Consider the following 14,992-nt stretch of genomic DNA (forward strand, 5'->3'; position numbering starts at 1 on the left):
ATATTCTGTGATGTCAAGTTAGTAGTTTAAAGTCAGCCATAGTCGTAGCATTTGCATAGTATCGATACTATAAGAAGTTTTAATTTAACAAATATAATTTGTATGAGACTAAGAAAGACTCCTACAGGAGAGCACATGGATGTACCTTGAAAACAATGTGCTAAGTAAAAGAAGCCAGATAAAAAGGTCACACATTGTATAATGCTACGTATGCACAATGTCCAGAACAGGCAAATCCATAGAGACAAAAAGCAGATTAGCAATGCCAGGAGTGAGAAAAGGAAGAATGGGGAATGAATTGCTCACAGGTAGAGTTCCCTTTGGGGTGATGAAATCAACTGGAATTAGATAGATGTGATGGGTTGCACAACTCTTTAAACATAATAAAGACCATAGAACTATACACTTTTTTAAAATTATACTTTAAGTTCTAGGGTACCTGTGCACAACATGCAGGTTTGTTACATATGTATACATGTGCCATGTTGGTGTGCTGCACCCAATAACTTATCATTTACATTAGGTATATCTCCTAATGCTATCCCTCCCCGCATCCCCCACCCCACGACAGGCCCCGGTGTATGATGTTCCCCATCCTGTGTCCAAGTGTTCTCATTGTTCAATTCTCACCTATGAGTGAGAACATGCGGTGTTTGGTTTTCTGTCCTCGCGATAGTTTGCTCAGAATGATGGTTTCCAGCTTTACCCATGTCCCTGCAAAGGACAGGAACTCAACCTTGTTTATGGCTGCATAGTATTCCATGGTGCATATGTGCCACATTTTCTTAATCCAGTCTATCATTGATGGACATTTGGGTTGGTTCCAAGTGTTTGCTATTGTGAATAGTGCCACAATAAACATATGTGTGCATATGTCTTTATAGCAGCATGATTTATAATCCTTTGGGTATACACCCAGTAATGGGATGGCTGGGTCAAATGGTATTTCTAGTTGTGGATCCTTGAGGAATCACCACACTGTCTTCCACAATGGTTGAACTAGTTTACAGTCCCACCAACAGTGCAAAAGTGTTCCTATTTCTCCACATCCTCTCCAGCACCTGTTGTTTCCTGACTTTTTAATGATCACCATTCTAACTGGTGTGAGATGGCATCTCATTGTGGTTTTGATTTGCATTTCTCTGATGGCCAGTGATGATGAGCATTTTTTCATGTGTCTGTTGGCTGCATAAATGTCTTCTTGCTCATGGATAGGAAGAATCAATATTGTGAAAATGGTCATACTGCCCAAGGTAATTTATAGATTCAATGCCATCCCCATCAAGCTACCAATGACTTTCCTCACAGAATTGGAAAAAACTACTTTACAGTTCATATGGAACCGAAAAAGAGCCCACATTGCCAAGACAATCCTAAGCCAAAAGAACAAACTGGAGGCATCATGCTACCTGACTTCAAACTATACTACAAGGCTACAGTAACCAAAACAGCATGGTACTGGTACCAAAACAGAGATATAGACCAATGGAACAGAACAGAGCCCTCAGAAATAATACCACACATCTACAACCATCTGATATTTGACAAACCTGACAAAAACAAGAAATGGGGAAAGGATTCCCTATGTAATAAATGGTGCTGGGAAAACTGGCTAGCCATACGTAGAAAGCTGAAACTAGATCCCTTCCTTAAACCTTATATAAAAATTAATTCAAGATGGATTAAAGACTTAAATGTTAGACCTAAAACCATAAAAATCCTAGAAGAAAACCTAAGCAATACCATTCAGGACATAGGCATAGGCAAGGACTTCATGTCTAAAACACCAAAAGCAATGGCAGCAAAAGCCTAAATTGACAAATGGGATCTAATTAAACTAAAGAGCTTCTGCACAGCAAAAGAAACTACCATCAGAGTGAACAGGCAACCTACAGAATGGGAGAAAATTTTAGCAATCTACCCATCTGACAAAGGGCTAATATCCAGAATCTACAAAGAACTTAAACAAATTTACAAGAAAAAATCAAACAACCCCATTAAAAATTGGGCGAAGGATAATAACTATACACTTTTAAATGATGAATATTATGGTGTGTGAATTATATCTCAAGAAAGCTGTTATGAACAAAATATTCCTTCTGAAGTTCCTTAACTATCTTGCCTACCTGGAAATGCAGTGAGCATCTAGGTAAACTTTATAGAAATAGGGAGTATGAAAAAGGAACAAAATATAAAGTGGCTATCTTTTCCTAAAAAAAGGAGTTAATAAGTTATTTCATCTAATTCACTTTTATCACAATACAGATACCATGAATGTGTCTTTGAATTTCTAATGATTAGTTGTGTCCAGATAAAGGCTAAAATGCTATTTAGAAAGCAATTTAAACAATAAAAACCCCAAAAGCATGATTTCGGAGCAAGTTAAAGCAGCCATGGAGTCGGGGAGAACTTTTACCTTATGTTTGTATATTAATTATCTTTGGTTGCATAAATCATTGGCCCCTGAACTTGACAAAAACGATATTATAGAATGTTATTGTTCTTAACAATACAATTCAAAGGTAGACATTATATGTATGTTATATATAATAATATTTATATATTATGTATGTAATATAATATGTAATTATATACTATATTATATTTGTATACTGTAATATATATAAAATGTGTATATATACATTATATATATATAATGACTCTCTCAGAAAACAGGTTTAAGTTAAATATTGCAACACATCTTAGGTTTCCATTGATTTGCAAACATTTGTACCAGCACCAGCTGTTGAATGCCTTTCTGAGCACTGCCATGCACATAGCTAAATTTGGCAGTTTAAAACAACAGAAATGTATCCTCTCTCCAATCTGGAGACCTGAATTCCTCAATCAAGATAAACAGAAGTTGAATTCTACCAGCCTATAGTTGATGCTTATTTCTTTTTCTGTGGATCAGAGAAACTTCAATGGTTGCGTGATTTCTGTTCTATGTCTGTGAAGCCATGCTCAGTGTGTAAACCAAGAATTATTGAAAAACCTAGAGCAGGGGTCTCCAACCCCTAGGCCATGGACCAGTACCAGTTTGGGGCCTGTTAGGAGCTGGGCCTCACAGCAGGAGGTTAGTGACAGGCAAGCATGACGCAAAGCTTTATCTGTATGTACAGCCACTTCCCATTGCTCTCATTACCACCTGAGCTCTGCCTCCTGTCAGATCAGCAGTGGCAATAGATTCTCATAGGAGTGTGAACCCTACTGTGAACTGTGCTTGCATATGAAAGATCCAGATTGTGAGCTTCTTATGAGAATCAAATGCCTGATGATCTGTCACTGTCTCCCATCACCCCCAGATGGGACTATTTAGCTGCAGAAAAATGAGCTCAGGGCTCACACTGATCCTACATTATGGTGAGTATGTAATCATAGTAGAAATAAAGAGCACAATAAATGTAAATGCACTTGAATCATCTCCAGACCATTCCCTGTCTACGGAAAAATTGTCTTTCATGAAACTGGTCCCTGGTACCAAAAAGGTGGGGACTGCTAACCTAGAGTACTAAGAATTCATTTGTTGCCTTCTAGTTTTCAGACATCTGAGTAAGAAAAACATTTTCATCTTGTGATCCTGGTCAGGAGATATGCACTCGGAGGAGAGGTGAACAGATGCACACGGTCAAAAGCACAACAGTAACCTGTGTTCCCTTTGCCTACTGAGGTGACTTAGTGCACACTGTGCTGAGTGGGACTGTGTTGAGCAGCAGCTGGAAATATGCTGGACTCATATGAGGACCACAGGCCTGTGGCAACAGGACTTAGAGCTCACCTGAGATTGGGAAATTAAGAAAGGAACCAGAACAGGTAGTTTGTCCAAGTCCCTGCAAAATTATGTTTTTGTAAAATGTCACTAAATTACCATAGCCCAAACGTTCCCACAATTACATAAAATAAGTATGTTAACTCAAACTAGTAAAGTAGTCTCATGCAAGATATATGCAATGAATAAAAGATGAGCCTTCTTCTTCAGCTATACTGGTTCTTTCAAATTCTAATAATATGTATTCCTTTTATTCAAATGGAAGTTTTTATTCCAGTTTTAAAATTATAATCATGATTTGTTGGGACTTCTGGAATGGTAGAAGGAAGAAATCCTCTCTCCAAAACAGGAAAGAAAAGACAGACGAAGCTATAAAAAAAACAACTCTTTCAGAAGCCTGAAAGCTCATAACCCATTGTTGAATGAGAATGCTGATCACATGTCTTCAGTTTTGGTTTGCACAGCTTCTTATTAAAATAAATTTATTATTAAAATCAAATTTTTTACCAGAGTCAAAAATAGCACCATCTGCTCATCACATACTTGTTAAAAGTCTATTTCCACAATACCAACCATCGTTTCTGCAAAATATCATTACCTCCTCTATGATTGGGAAGCTGGCTCTGGATGGTGTGAATATAGAAACAACATCAGGAAAGAAGAAATACACGCTATTTTCTTAACAGCTTTGTCAACTTTTTGATTGGTACTGGAAACATAATGAGAGCAGCCACAATGCATTGAAAACAGTCTTTGTAGCGATTTAGGGATTGTGTGTGTTTTTTCCTCTGTTTTCTTATTGCCTTTTTTTTTTTTTTTAACACTGCATTTGCTTGGCCAGATGCAATGTTCTTAAATATCCACCAGCACCGAATCCTCGCAGGGAACTCAGTATAAGGAAGCATGTGGGAAGCCCCTGGGTAGAGGACAGTACAGGTTGTGCAAAGATTATTCATAATGAATCAAAGCCCTAGCAGAGGCAGATGGTTTATCTGTGGCATTTGTACAGTATACGCTGAGTGCACTTAAATGTAATAAGGGAGCTATAATATGCTAGTCAATTTCCATCTAGTTAAAAAATCATGTGCAATTAATTCCATCGAAATATTCTCTCTAGCTTTATAGTTCTCAGTGCAATGCTTTGTGCAAAAGGCTCACCAGGGAATTTTCTCTTACTGTATTTCCCCAGGGAACAAGCTTAGGAGCTTTCTCCCTACTGTTATTGGGTCTCTGTTCCTTCCCGCCCCTTGTGAGTAATCAATGACTAATAAGAATTATAGACAAAGGACTGAGTTTTTCTCTCATGTAAAGAGAATAATGGGAAAAACACACGTTTTTATTGCCTTTTCGGTATAGATCTGCCTGAGTCACCAGGAAATTACACAGAGGCCTGTAGGTATAAAGCCAAGACAAGGTGTGGGCTGCTTGGTTGCTAACAAGTGAAGTCAGGTCACTTATAGGGCATTGAAGATACAGAATAAAGTCATTGAGGCCACAAGATGCAAGTTAGTTATCACAAAGTTGAGGGTATAAACAACCTCCCATCACAAACATGATTTCCACCATAGGTGAAAAGCCATTTGGCCATGTAAGTTTCCTTATTCAACTACTATCTCAGCTTTTCAATTTCCGTCTTCAGCTATAATTTCTTGCCTAGCCTACAGGCTATCGTCATTCACATGCTGAGATAGCCTAGGACTACAGCAAGAGAGGAAGGATGGACAGGAAGGTCACTAGATTTTTAGAAAAGTTACTATGTCTGGCCTTCAAAACAAATTCAATAGAAATGAATAAATATAATAAAAATTCCAGATAGGTGCTCATCCCTGAGCCGGAATGGGCTCTCCCTTTGTTAGAGAGGGGGATTAAAAAGTTAAAAAAACACATCTTCACCAAACAGATTTTCTGCTTCATGCAACCAGGCAGACTAAAGGAGAATTATAATGGGAAATGGTTTTTCACCGTATGGTTTAATATCATTTAATATGGAGGCTGGTGCCACGTAAAATCACCTCTCATTGCAGCTGAGGCACACGCTGTCTACCTAGGGGCACCAGTAAGCTCTAATGGCTTCATTTTACCATCTGAGAGAAGTGATTTATCCAAGATGTATGGAAGATGAGAACACAGGACACTAATCTCCAAGTTGATGGTGGTTCTGCCATATTGATCATCTTTAAAAACACCAAGACATTTAGGAATTTTAAATATCAGTATCCAGAATACTAACTACTTGGAGTATGCAATGACATATGCATTTGAGTGCTAGCTATGGGCACAAGATTCAGGGAGATATTGGCTTATAGAACAAGTATGACACCTGCAGTTTTGGAGTTTTAAACTTCGTGTTTGATTAAACAGAAAACAATAGCAACAACAACAAAGCCCAATTTGAAGGCAAAGCAAAAGCATGCAACTTTCTTCAAATACAGTAAGACTCCACTTGTTACTGAGAACAGTTCTTGCCTTCATCGATTCATAGATCTCATTCACTGAAAACACACGGTCCCTCAATTTCACTCAATCCCTTCATGATGAAACTGCATCATTTACATATGTTGAGTATGTCATCATTGAATCAAACAGGCAGAGGATAGTAGTAACTTGATTTTTAACAATATAGTAAAAACACATTTAATTGCCCCCTTTTGACCTATAGAAAATCAATGTAATTTTACATTAAACTTGATTTCAATTCTGTTAGCTTGCTAAACATATTTCCGAGAGTATGTTTAAGGATGTGAAACAACACACGCAATATTAAAATGTATCCAGACAGGGATCATCTCGCCCTGATCCCAGGACACCATTTGCACGTGGAACTCTCATTTGCTTAATGGGAAAGATGCCCCTGCAACAGTGAGGGAGCTGCCTGCAGGAAGGAGGAAGGTAGGAGGAAGGGTTACAATTACGTTTTCCCTATCATTAGTCTTCATTCTTGAATTCATAAGTCGAAGCTGAGGTTTACATTCCTCACAATGCTGAGACATTAGTGGAATGTGGAAAAACATCCATCCTCTTAGACTGATAATGTCCTTAATGTGCCAGGAGGCTTTGTGTGCTGTGCCTCATGGCCAATTATACAAGTTCATTCTTCCACGCCCGCCTCTAGGTTCAGACGTGAAGTCCATGTTGTGAATGTAAAAGCAGACCCCTATGACCTTCATGAGATGGGTTTCTAAACATACTTAGAAGCAAGTCCCCACCCCCACAATCCTCACTGTACACACAGAAAACAGACAGCTCTCCTGGGATAATTCAGTATAGCCCAAATCCTAAACCAATCCCCAAAACTAGAGGTTTAAACCGATAGCTCGAAGCCATATTAGCCCCCCATGATTGGTGTCTCAATCCTTTTGTGTTGGCCTGTTCAAAGTTTAAAAAAACTTAATTACCTATTTAAAATGAGGAGTGGGGTGAAAACATCATATCAAATTCTAGGTTTCTGCCTTCTCTTGTGAAATAAAAACGAAAACATAACATTTGCTCATGATACTACATTGCTGCCTGGAAACTACTAAGAAAAAAAAGTATTACCTTTGCACAGGGCTTAGACTGTTCCTATTCCCACTGTCTCCAGTCTCCATGATTCCTTTAAATCAATTGATCAATCGATCAATCAATCAAGCACAAACATACATATTTTTCATGTACTTCCTTGTCACATGATTACATAAGTCCTTCTACTTATTCCATTTATTTTATTTATTCAACTTGAACTGTCTCCTTGGAACACTCTTCACGGTTAAACATGGAAGCTCTACAGTTCAGTGGCCTGAGTTTGAGTCCTGACCTTGATTCGTATCCATGGCATGACCTTGGGGAAGGTCCAGAAGTTTGGGGAGCCTATTTCTTGAACTGTAACATGGGGATAATAATAGTAGCTACCTCTTTGGGCCACTGTGAGAAGCAATGAGATACCATGTAGGAAACAGCACCAGGCCTGGGGAAACCCTGCAGTGCCTGCTGCTGCTGCTGCTGCTGATGTGGCTACTGTCCCTGTTGCCATTCATTCTCTCATAAAGTCGGTTTCAAAAGGAAGGCTCAAATGCACTATTGTCCTTCCCTCTGCCTTCATCAAGCACAGAAACAGAGGGAGACTGACAGCCACACCTTATATTTACCATCCTGACACTGTCTTCCCCACAGCCTTGGGCTCTAAGCCGGAGGAAACCGGCAGTGCTTTCTTGTGGGGAAGATGGGGCAGGCCTGCCAGGCAAAAGGGTTTTGACACAGCAGCCTAAAAATAAGAAGGTTTCTCAAAAATTATGATGGAGGAAAGTAGAGATTCTGTAAGTATTAGGTTAGTGCAAAGGTAATTGTGGTTTTTGCCATTATTTATTTATTGTTATTATTATTTTTTGAGAGGGAGTTTTGCTCTTGTCGCCCACGCTGGAGTGCAGGGGCACGATCTCGGCTCACTGCAACCTCCGCCTCCCAGGTTCAAGCAATTCTCGTGCCTCAGCCTCCCGATTAGCTTACACTACAGGCACCCGCTACCACGCCCAGCTAATTTTTTGTATTTTTAGTAGAGATGGGGTTTCACCATGTTGTCCAGGCTGGTCTCGAACTCCTGACCTCAGGTGATCCACCCACTTCGGCCTCCCAAAGTCCTGGGATTAGGGGCGTGAGCCACCATGCCCGGCCTATTTATTTATTTATTTAGAGACAGAGTCTCCCTCTGTCCCCCAGACTGGAGTTGAGTGGCACTATCTTGGCTCACTGCAACCTCTGCCTCCCGGGTTCAAGCCATTCTTCTGCCTCCGCCTCCTGAGTAGCTGGGATTATAGGCATGCACCACCACACCCAGCTACTTTTTGTCTTTTTAGTAGAGATGGGGTTTCATCATGTTGGCCAGGCTGGTCTCAAACTCCTGACCTCAAGTGATCCACCCGCCTCGGCGTTCCAAAGTGCTGGGATTACAGATGTAAGCTATGGCTCCCAGCCTTGACATTACTTTTAATGGCAAAAACCACAGTTACTCTTGTAACAAGCTAGCAGGTTCCTTCAACATACTGTTGTAGTAGGTTCCTTGTACTGTTCTAGTAGGTTCCTTCGGCGTACTGTTCGCCTTGTTGGAGCTGCTGATACCCGGCCCTGTACCCTGCTGATCCATTCCCCAACAGTCACAGATCCACTTATTCACTCATGGAATTTCTGTTTGATTTGGGAACTGCTTCGTGACAGCACAATGCTCAATGCTGGGATGGTTGAGCTGAAATGAGACAAACATGGTCCCGATGCTCGGGGGAGGTCATTCTAGGGGCAAGGAGACTGCAATAAGCAAATAAACTAATGATATTTCAGACACTGGTGAATATTATTACAAAAATAAACTCCAGACAATAGTTTTTAAAGATTCTTGGGGAAGGTCTCCCTAAGGAGGGAAATCTGAATGAAGAGTTAGTCAGCCATGGAAAGACCCAGAAGATGAGACTCTAAGCAGGTGACCCAGTGCAGAGGCCCTGGGGTTGGCACCAGGTCCCATGTTCACTGATCAGATGGGCCTGTGTGGAAGATGCCAAGCACACATTATCTCATGCAATTGTTCCAACAACCCAGTGAGATGGATAAACTATTATCCCCATTTTGAGGATGCAGAAATGGAGGTATGGGGAGGTTAATAGTTCCCCTGTAAGTGAGGGAAAGAGAAATTCAACTTAGGTAGTGTGTTCTTCCTTCCAGAAGCGAGATCCTCAGTTACTTAGCTCTGCAGGTCAGCTTCGTATTCAGCTTCCTGCTGGGCTTCTGTGAGCCTGGTGTCCCACCTGACTGACCCACGGTCAGCTCAGCCCTTTCCCTGTCCACCTCAGTTCCAACTGCTCCATGTCTGGCCACCCTCATGAAACTCGCCAGTTTTGATTTCTGTTCAAATAACCTTGGATAGAAAAGGGACTGCTATTGGAAAATGAAACCATGCTGAGCACAGACTTCAATAAAAGATGGATCTCACGTTTGTGCAAGAATATTCCAAAGTGGTACACGGGGGCTATTTCTATTTTTTCTGTTCAGTGTTCATGGTGTTTCCCCCAACTCTGTGCATGAAGACTGTAGTTAGCTTTTAGAAAGACTAAATATGCCATAGCTATACAAACTTCTTTTTCCCTTAAAACATGGGAAGCCTTCGATGTAAAAATAGCCGTTAAATCTTTATTATTTCTACTACTTGGAAGAGGAGCTTGCATAATCCACTCGGGTTGTGTATACATCATCTCCACCCCTGCTTAGTTGTGAATTGTCTCAAGAAGAAAATATTGGATACCACCCACTAATCGCCCATTAACAAGCACATATGGGTTGTGATACAAAGAGCTCTTTAAGTGGATTAATTGAAAGCATCACTGAATGAGCTGGAGGATTTCAGCTAATGACTTTGAAAAAGCACTTGAAACAATTAATGGTGACTAATGACACTAAATAGTATAATAAATACCACTGTTGACATTTTGATAGGAAAAGTCACCAGACAGAGGTCTTCCTTATTTCAGAAAGTGGAAGCAGCACCCAGGAGAAGTTTCAAGTCAGGACAGTCTAACAAAATGATCTAATTCTTGCTTACTCTTAGTCCCAAAAAGGCAGGTTTTCATGGTCTGGATAAAAAAGTGTGGAGTACACACCCTAGACCCCAATCAAGTCCGTTCCTAGCCTGCAACCTGTGTTCTGTTGTCTCGCACAGTTGGGAAAGGCATCTTCAGTCTCTGAGCTTCCCACGCACATTTGCTGGAATTGTCTTTCAAGGCAGAGAAGCCTAAAAATCTGTGATGATTGGCCAGGTGCGGTGGCTCACGCCTGTAATCCCAACACTTTGGGAGGCCGAGGAGGGCGGATCAGTTGAACTTAGGAGTTCGAGACCAGCCTGGCCAACATGGCGAAACCCCTTCTCTACTAAAAACACAAAAATTAGCCGGGTGTGGTGGCAGGTGCCTAAAGTTCCAGCTACTCAGGAGGCTGAGGCAAGAGAATTGCTTGAACCTGGGAGGTGGAGGTTGCAGTGAGCCAAGATTGCGCCACTGCACTCCAGCCTGGGCAACAGAGCAAGACTCCATCTCAAATAAATAAATAAATAAATAAATAAATAAATAAATAAAGCAAAACAACCCGTTATGCTCTAGTAGGGTCTCCTTAATCCTCTGGAGCCTGACGTGGAGTTCTTCTTAATGTCTTAGATCTCATTTGGACTTATAAAATATTTTAGTTTTGTTTTTATCTTTTTTTTTTTTTGAAACAAGATCTCACTCTGTCTCCCAGGCTGGAGTGCAGTGGCAAGATCTCGGCTCACTGCAACCTCTGCCTCCAGCGTTCAGAGGATTCTCCTGCCTCAGCCTCCTTAGTAGCTGAGGCTACAGGCATGCGCTGCCACCCCGCCTGGCTAATTTTCGTATTTTTGGTAGAGATGGGGTTTCACCATGTTGGCCAGGCTGGTCTGGAACTCCTGACCTCAAGTGATCTGCCCGCCCCTCAGCTTCCCAAAGTGCTAGGATTACAGGTATGAGCCACCATGCCCAGTCCTGCCCCCCTTTTTTTAAATTTAGCTTTTAAGTTCACAGGTACATGTGCAGGTTTGTTCTATAAGTAAATTTGTGTCATGGGGGTTTGTTTTATATGTTAGTTTTTTTGATTTCACTAATTTTTGTCCGTCTTACTTCCAGTTGTGTTCAGTAGGAGTTTTGGTTTTCTGAGAATTACAATTTTAAAAAAAATCATAGTTATTCATATGCTTATTAGCTATTTCATCTATTTCCTGATAATGAAATTTTTGGATATGCCTTCAAGTTGAAATTAATAAATCCAGTAGCATATTCCAACTACCTCTTACCTCTTTATCATCTCTGAGTTAGTACAAATACATATCTGGGCCATGAGAGTAATGGGTGAATGTAAAATATAAATTGAAGCTCATTTTCACAATGATACAAATAATAATAAGGCCAGCCCGTCCTCTGTCTCAAACATTTACCCCAGGTCCTGAGGATGCCACCTATTTCCAAAGTAGACTTGCCAGTTCAGAACAGAACAGATATTTTTCAGTCATTGCAGTTGTTGGGGCACTGATGTAGGGAAGGTTAATAAAATCCATAGATTAAAAAGCCACTGCCTTTTTTTTTTTTTTTTTTTTTTTGCCATGAACCCAGAAAGAGTTACTAACAATCACCAATATTTCATGTTTCGGGTTTTGTTTCCTCCCTAAAAGTTGACAGATTTTAAAGTTCAGAAAAGTGACAGAGCAGACAAAAGGAGTAGAATCTTAAAAAAAAAAAAAAAAAAAAAAAAGTCCTCTGATGAGAAAGCAGTTTCAGTCCACTTTTAAAAAGGGAAATTCAGATTACCTTGAATAAGCAGTTTCAGCAGTATTTACACATCAGCAGCCGATCTCCGCACAGTTTTCCTAAGTGCTCTCGCCTACTTTTTTGACTGTGATAATTACCGCTAACCTAAAAAACACCTTCCTCTATTTCAGGGACAACTTGAGTCCTAAAGCCAATATACAGTAGAGGGGACTGAAGTCCTCCGCACTTGTCCTGCAGACTGTGCTCATTCCGCTGAGCCCCGAGCTGTCTGAGGGAGAGGAGCTGCATGCGGCCATTTCCATTCTCTCCCTTCCGCTTCTCTAGTGGATAATTCCTGCTGGCCTTTTAACACTCAAGCCGGAGTGCTGGGAAAGGAAGAGCACGGTCCCTTTAAATGATACGGAAGCCGGGAAGGAAAGCGCGGGGTAGAAAGGGCAGAGTCCCTGGCTAGGCCTCTAGCCCCAGGGACCTAGGTGAGGACAGGCACTCCTGCTTTTCCAAGACCACCCTGGCCCGCCACGCCCCAACCCTGGCCCGCCACGCCCCCACCCTGGCCCGCCACGCCCCCACCCTGGGCCTATAAATACCCACGACCCTAGCAAGGCAGAGACAGAAGCGGCTGGAGGGTGAGAGGAACGCATCAGTGGAAGAAGACAGAAGCGGCTGGTCACGGAGAGCAAGTCAGCAGAAGAACACACCTACAGACGCCGGCTCGCCCGCCGGCTCCCCGGCAGGCCATCGACCGGTGGGACGAGGTGGAGTTTGTCCTGGGCAGTAGGAGGACAGCCCGGGCACCCAGCGGCCCAACTCCAGGGGAAAGCCATCTCCCTTCTGGAGCTGCCCAACTCCAGGGGAAAACCATCTCCTTTCTGACTGTCCTATAGGTGGAGAGTTACTTCCACTCAATACGATTTTGCAGTCATTCTCCAAGCCCACGTGTGATCCGATTCTTCCGGTACACCAAGGCAAGAACCCGGGATACAGAAAGCCCTCTGGCCTTATGACAAGGTAGAGGGTCTAATTGAGCTATAGACCGTGAACTAAGAGCGCACCCTGGCACACACGCCCTCTGGGGCTTCAGCTGTAAACATCCACCCTTAGACACTGCCATGGGGTTGGAGCCCCACAACCTGCCCATCTCTATGCCCCACTAGAGGTATGACCAACGGGGCACTGAAGAAGCGAGCACACCCCATCGAACGCCCTGCAAGGGGGACAGGGGAACCTTTCCCATTTCAACACCACCGCTGTGGCTGCATGTGGCTGCCATAAGAAAAAGAACCTGTTCTTTGGCACAGCTGAAGCAGGACTCTTCTCGTTCTTCTCCAGGTAGGTTCCTCCCCGTGGAACTTTATTATCCTCATCTGTGTTTTGCCTGGGGCACTTCCTTCAGGTAGCCAGTTCCTTGTTGGACTTGCCCCAGGGGTTAGATGGCAATTCAGGTGGTTCCTACAACCCAGAAGCAGGACAGAATCTTGTGCGACAGTATTTTGCCTAATTGCTTGAAGGCCCTTCATTCCTAGGGACAAGTTGACATCAACATTCAAATAAAATGAAAATTGTTGAGTATCTTTCCTAGGCCACTAGCAAGGGAAAAATGTATGGTGCTACAAATCATTGGCTTTTACTAGCCGATGGGTAAGTGGGGAAAAGGAGTCTTTTTATTTATACTTGTTCGTTCTCCTCTAGATATTTCAGAAGATGTGTAAGATAACACTGAACCAATGGTATTACGTCCCTCTCTTAGTTTTTACTATTGAAAGTATTCCTCCTTCATATCATCTCAGAAAATACATAGTGATAGGCTTACGGTGACAGTTCTCTTTGGTCATGAGAGCAAAACGCAGAGCAGTGGAATTAAAGGACACCTGGAACTTAAAGCCTCTAATCAGGCCATGTAGATACAGGATGGTACATTTGGGGACATTCTTCACTCAGGTTTTTAAGGAAAACACATTATTTTCGAGGACATACACACAGGCCTTGTAAACAGATAAACAGTTTCCAATAAATGACTCTTTTGGGACCCAGTTTTAATGGTAAAATCAGCATGATGTTTATTTAACCGATGTTGTGGGTAAACCAGATGCCCTGCCTCTGGTATCCCTCAGATTCTCTTTCTCTTCTGTGTCCAAACACAGGGCTCCAGCCTTCCCCCTCCTTACACAGTGGGGATGTCAGCACCACAGCCTCCCTTTGCTTCTGTGCCTGGGAGGAAGGAAGATGCCTGCTCTTGTTCTTACCCCTGCCTCTCCCTCCATCTCTGGGTTCCTGTACCTCCCATCATAGTACTGTTTTGTTTGTGTCATAATAGACACCACCCTGATCTCATTTAATCACCTAAAGGAGATCCTTAAGCAATGCAGGTGTCACAGATTTACTTTAAGGCTGCAAGGGTAAAGAAAGGGACTGAAACGAGAGTAAATACAATAAAAATCTTGATAATAGGGTATAACTGTGTCTCCTTTGTTAGAGGGCAGGGTGAGGGGGGAAGCGGGAGGTGATTCAGAGACAGAAAGTTAAGGGTGCAGACTCTAAGAAAGGCTCTGTCTTCCCACTCCCTCCTTCCATCCATCCCCTCCCCTTCCTCTCTCTTCCCTGCTCCTCCATCTCTCATCTCTGTTCCTAGAAGCTGCAACTTCAAATCCACCATTTCTCCTTTATTTCTTTCAAGATATAAATTAACTGTTTTGCTAAACCACTTGTCACCATACCCAAAGCTTTATATGTTTTTCAACAACGTATACTCCAGTGGTTCCCTAAATAAGAGAGTTCGGAAAGTCTGAGATGAATGGAAATCTTCCCATAACATATGGAAGTAGGACAAAAATGATGCTTTACGATAGCAAAACAAACACAGAAATAAAATGTCCCATTCCTATGGGAACTAGTGCTCCTAGGTGTCATCAGAAAGCTGGCTCTATTAAGTAGGCTC

The 14,992-nt window shown here is 42.0% G+C and overlaps 1 long non-coding RNA gene across 2 annotated transcripts in view; it reads right to left on the bottom strand.

Annotated features, from left to right (window-relative positions):
- LOC129136694 (uncharacterized) overlaps nt 1-12,566 on the bottom strand; it is an 85,991-nt gene extending 73,425 nt beyond the window's left edge. For both annotated transcript variants that reach the window (XR_008538594.2, XR_008538593.2), the window contains exon 1: nt 12,097-12,566. This is a non-coding gene — a long non-coding RNA (uncharacterized LOC129136694). The remainder of the gene's footprint in view (nt 1-12,096) is intronic.
- Between the last annotated feature and the right edge of the window lie 2,426 nt (nt 12,567-14,992).

The sequence above is a fragment of the Pan troglodytes genome, chromosome 10 (assembly GCF_028858775.2).
Source record: "Pan troglodytes isolate AG18354 chromosome 10, NHGRI_mPanTro3-v2.0_pri, whole genome shotgun sequence".
NCBI lineage: Eukaryota > Metazoa > Chordata > Mammalia > Primates > Hominidae > Pan > Pan troglodytes.